The sequence below is a fragment of the Pteropus vampyrus genome, unplaced genomic scaffold (genome assembly GCF_000151845.1).
Source record: "Pteropus vampyrus isolate Shadow unplaced genomic scaffold, Pvam_2.0 Scaffold21, whole genome shotgun sequence".
Lineage (NCBI taxonomy): Eukaryota > Metazoa > Chordata > Mammalia > Chiroptera > Pteropodidae > Pteropus > Pteropus vampyrus.
The window spans coordinates 2,808,072-2,814,179 of NW_011888802.1; the positions used below are offsets into that span (position 1 = coordinate 2,808,072).

General features: G+C 29.9%; 1 pseudogene; it reads left to right on the plus strand.

The window, feature by feature from the left end:
• Window positions 1–1,196: 1,196 nt before the first annotated feature.
• LOC111736685 lies at window positions 1,197–1,314 on the plus strand (annotated as a pseudogene).
• Window positions 1,315–6,108: the final 4,794 nt, after the last annotated feature.

Here is a 6,108-nt window from a genome sequence, read left to right on the forward strand (position 1 = left end):
ATTATTAGAGGCCAGAACACAAAGATGTCTATAATAAATTTATAAATTGCTCAAGTAATACCATACATTGCTCAAAGTTCTTAGCAAATATACCGACAATACTCCTTACCCATAAGTTTGCATTTCATATAATAACTAACTATTATTTTAGTTGTAAGTCATCATATTATTTTATTGTTTTAGTCAATGCATTTATTCATGTTTATCAATTTTCCTATAACAGTCAACTTATATTTTTCTACTGAGCTATAATGTCCAAGTTAAAGGAAAAAAAAATTAGAGACCAAAAATATCAAAAAGCCTTACTGTTTTAATTATAAAACAAATTTTGGGGGGAAGAATATTTCAAACCATTGGGGCCAACACAATTGGTAAAAATGTAAACTGTAAGCTTTCTTTTGAGTTTCTTATGCACGTCTGAGAGAATAGAGAACTGTTACATTACAAACATTGTTATTCAGGTATACATTTTAAAGTATATGAGTAAAATTGCTTAAAGATAAAAAACAGACTATCTTTTTAAAATATACAGAAAAAAACAGGAATTAAAATTGATAAATTCAATACAAGATGGGAAATGAGAAGAAATAAAAATGAAATTAAGAAAGTAAAAGCTTGATGAATGTACAGAACAAAAAGGAGATATAGATAAAGCCAATATATAATGCAATCATATTAAATAAAATAAATAAAATTAGCCTAACTTAGATATTTTCACCTTAAATTAATTAAAAATCCTATTATTAGATAATCTCATTTCAGGATTTCTTTTTAGTGGCAAAACTAAAAAGAAAACAAAAGGAAACAGCAAAAATAAAAGTAATAAAGGGAAATAGATGTCTAAACCACAAAACAAAACTGGTTCATAATATTAAAACCAGGAACACAGAATTTTTAAGGGGCAAATAATTATTAAGGATAAATTGAGTCATTACATAATAATAGTTTACAATGAGTAAGACCAAGTCAACAAGAAATTATTGACTTAAAACTGCATTTAGTACTATGTTAACAACATAGTATTAAACTATTTGAATTAATAATAAGTAAATTTAAGAAGACAAATCCACAAACATAGTAAATTTAAGCCTTAAAATTTCTTTTTCACAACTAGATAATTTACAGTTGGTCCTAGGATATTAGTGTCTATCTGAATATAAATTTTTCCATACAACATTTCAAAAAAAGTAAGATAAATCTATGGCCATGCCACCTGAATGTGCCGGATCTTGTCTGATCTCAGAAGCTAAGCAGAGTTGAGCCTGGTTAGTACTTGGATGGGAGACCACCTAGGAATATCAGGTTCTGTAGGCATTAAAAAAAAAGTAAGACCAAAATATCAACTCAAATTGGATTAAAGACTAGAACATGCAAAGTGAAGCCATAAAACTCATAGAAGAAAACAGGGATAGGACCTTTGACATCGGTTTTGGCAATGAATTTTTGGATTTGACACCAAGAGAGAAAAAAAAGACTCTATCAGTCTAAAAAGCTTCTGCGTGGCAAAGAGAACAATCAACAAAATGAAAAGACAACCTACAAAATGAAAGAAAATATTTGCTAATCAAATATATGATAAAAGATTAATATCCAATTTATATAAAGAATTTATACAGCTCAATAGAAAACAAAATACAACAAAAATTTTAAAAATAGAGGAACTGAAGACACATTTTTTTCCAGAGATACAAATGGCCAACAGGTACATAAAAAGGTGATCAGCATCATAATCATCAGAGAAATGAAAGTGAAACTCAAAACAAGACATCTTCTCATACCTCTTAGAATGGCTATTACCAAAAAGAGAAGAGATAAATAGTTCTGGCAAGGATGTAGAGAAAAGTGAACCTTAATTGCACTTTGGAAAATAGTGTGGAGGTTTCTAAAATCTAAGAATAGAATTCCTATATAATCCAGCAATTCCACTTCTGGTTATTTATCCAAAGATACTGAAAACACTAATTCAAAAAGATATATGCAACCCTATGTTCATCACAGCATTACTTACAGTAGGCAAGATATGGAAGCAACCTAGGTGTCCATCCATTGATAGATGAATGAAGATGTCACACACACACACACACACACACACACACACACACACACACACTGGAATATTATTCAGCAATAAAAAAGAATAAAATCTTGCCATTTGCAACAACACAGATAGATATAGAAATATACTAAGTGCAATCATACAGTATTTGTCTGTCTTTGACTTACATGTATAATCTAAAAAATAATAATAAATGAATGAGCAAAACAAAACAGAAACAGATTCATAGATACAGAGAACGAACTGATGGTTGCCAGAGAGGAGGAGGTTGGGATGGGTGGAAAATGTGAAGGAAAATAAACACAAACTTCCAATTATATAATAAATAAGTCATGGCTGTAATATACAGCACAGCGATTATAGTCAATATTATAGTCAATATTATAATAGACTTTATATGGTGAAAGGTGATTACTAGATTTATCTTGGTGATCTTATCATAAGGAAAATCAGTGTTGAATTACTATGATGTACACCTGAAACTAATATAATATTGTATGTCAACTATTATTTAATAAAATATAGTGTCTTTGATTTAGGGCTTTATAATAGTCATCCTCTCTATTTTAAACTGCTTCCATGATTAAATTAAATAATTTAGAACATAATGAGTGTCTGTAATTTTAAAAGTATTCTGATATTGTTTTTCTTTTACAGATAAAGCATCTGTTCTCTTGGGGTGAAGATTTTCATATTAAATAAAATATATTTTTGGATATATGACTTTCATAAAAAATACAGTAATTTGAGTATTGATTTGGGTATGCATTAACAAATGCATACTGATATAGGATATGTATTCTAAATAGTTGTTTAGTTTAAAACAATATAAAACAATGGAAATGGCTTATATTCTTTAATGTAGTTTTCCATTTTGATAATATTTTGTTAATATGTTTTAGTAGGAAAAATTCCATATAATCTCAGTAATTTTGAAGTTTTAGAAAGTTATTTTATCAAGAATTATAACATATTATTTTAATAATCATCCATTTCATAAGAAGTCATTCATTAAGTTAATGCTCAATTCTATATTAAAAATAAACTGAAGTATACATTGCAATATGTAAAAAAAATCAATGCTTAAAACACTGAAAATGACATCTACATTGGAGCAATACAATGTTAATGAAATGATCAATAATGTAACATTTAAGATGACAGACTTTACCTTTTTGTAGTGAGAAAATGGAATCCAAGAATCAACTCGAAATCAGAAATCTATTACAAATGTTATTAAACTCCTGCACATTATATGTGTTATCTTCAGAAAATAAGCTGTTGAAAGGCCAAATGTATTATAAATCAACAGAGGGCAAAACAAGAGGAAATGGAATAATAAATTAAAGTGTGAAGATATTTCCTTAAATTTAAGAAAGAATTTACTTTATTCTAAAGTTACATTTATCAAATAATGCCATTATATGGCACTGAAAGATCATTATTTTCAAACTTCACATAATATTTGGTAGTTCAAATTTTAAAGTCAAAATAAGACAATTTTTAAAATAGCATGCTTGGAATAAACCTCAATTAATGTCATTTACAGATTTCTGGGCTTTGGGCTTCATAGCACAATGGCCTCATCCAGAGAAAAGAGGCTGACTCAGCCTAATTAAGACTTGTGATGAATCCTGGTTGCCAAAAGCTGAAATGCATTGATTTGAACGGAAGCATGGTGTGGTGGAATGAGCAAAGGTTTGAAGTCACATCAAAAGGTTATGTTTAGAAATGTCATCATTGCCAGTTTTGTCACTCTGAGAAAGATATGTGATATCTCAATACCCTATTATCTGGCTCTGCAAAATCTACAATGTTGTTGTACATTTGATATGACATACAAAGTGTAGATCAGTAGCTAACACACTAAGTTCTGGGATCAGACAGACTTGGTTGAGATAATGCCAACACAAGTTACCAGATCTTGGTGGGTCAGTCTTATATCCAATGGTATATGAGGATAGCAATATGTACATTTTCTTAGGAATATTATAAGGAGGTCAGGAAATAATGAATACATCTTATATCATATTGCCTGGCCAATAGTAATCAATCAATACATTTTTTGATTGGTAGCTATTTTCATAAGTAAAAATACTTATATACTACACTGTTCCTGCCACATAACTATGTCCTAAAAAGTTCATCCTCGTTATGTTCTACTCCATAATTCATTGCTATTATTAATGTATTTGAGGAAACAAATATAGTGAACAGTCTACACTCTTTGGCAGCATGTAAATATTGGCTTCACCGCTTACTAGATATTGCAAGTATTTATTTGCTTGGTAACTTATGATTTACATAAAATACTGCTTATGAAAATAATTCCCAAGAAGACATACAAATGACCAACAGATATATGAAAAGATACTCAACATCACCAGCTATTAGGGAAATGCAAATTAAAAGCACAATGTGATAACAACTCACACCTGTTAGAATGGCTATTATCAACAAGACAAGTAAAAAAGGTGTTGGAGAGGCTGAAGAGAAAAAGGAATCTTCATACGCTGCTAGCAGAAATATAAATTGGTACAACCACTATGGAAAGCAGTATGGGGGTTCTTCAAAAAATTAAGAATAAAGCTGCCATATGACCCAGCAATACCTTTTCTAAGTATCTACCCCCAAAATTTGAAAGCATCTATTCACAAAGATATGTGTACCCCCATGTTCATTCATTACAGCATTATTCATGGTGGCCAAGACATGGAAACAGCTGAATAGTCCTTCAATAGATGATTGGATAAAGATGTGGTATATATATGTGGAATACTATTCAGCCATAAGAAGAGATGAAATACTGCTTTTTTGAAACATGGATGGAGCTAGAGAATATTCTGCTAAGCAAAATAAGTCAGATGGAAAAAGTCAAGAACTACGTGAATTCAGTCATATGACATAAAAACTGAAAGCAACAAACAAACAAAAAAGACAAACAAACAAAAACTCATAGACACAGACAACAGTACAGTGGTTACCAGAGGGTAAGGAGGGGCCGGAGGTGGTAGAAAAGGGTAAGGGGGGTCAAATACATGGTGAGGGAAGGAGATTTGATTTGAGATGGTGAATACACAATGCAATATACAGATGATGTACTATAGAATTGTAGACTTGAAACCCATATGATTTTATTAACTAATCACCCCAATAAATTTAATAAAATTTAAAAAAAAACAAAAAGAAAAGAATTGCCTCAGATACAGGTGGAGACCCTGGGGAAATGGCTTGGTAGAACACAACAAATAGTTAAAATGACCTGCATTGGATGTGTACATGAATGTGAAGGCTGGAGAAAGCAGGGTAGTGAAAGCAGAGAAGAGCTAAGAGCTCATATTGTCAGAAATAGCTTAAGTTTACGTAATTGTAATTTTTTTATTATTAAATTTTAGTTATTTACATTTCTTTGGATTTTATTGTTGTTGTATTATTGCTTTTTTTGTTTCTTTATGGAAATTACAGAAAAGGGCTAATGACCATATCAGTGTTATTTGAGCTCATTATGATCTGGAATCTGTACAGAAATCAAAGACTGGTGGTGTGATCAGTTCATTGACTAATGCAGCAGAAGCAGAAGCTCATAGCCAGATGTGAATTTTGGAATGCTTTGGGTATGCATTAACAAATGCATACTGATATAGGATATGTATTCTAAATAGTTGTTTAGTTTAAAACAATATAAAACAATGGAAATGGCTTATATTCTTTAATGTAGTTTTCCATTTTGATAATATTTTGTTAATATGTTTTAGTAGGAAAAATTCCATATAATCTCAGTAATTTTGAAGTTTTAGAAAGTTATTTTATCAAGAATTATAACATATTATTTTAATAATCATCCATTTCATAAGAAGTCATTCATTAAGTTAATGCTCAATTCTATATTAAAAATAAACTGAAGTATACATTGCAATATGTAAAAAAAATCAATGCTTAAAACACTGAAAATGACATCTACATTGGAGCAATACAATGTTAATGAAATGATCAATAATGTAACATTTAAGATGACAGACTTTACCTTTTTGTAGTGAGAAAATGGAATCCAA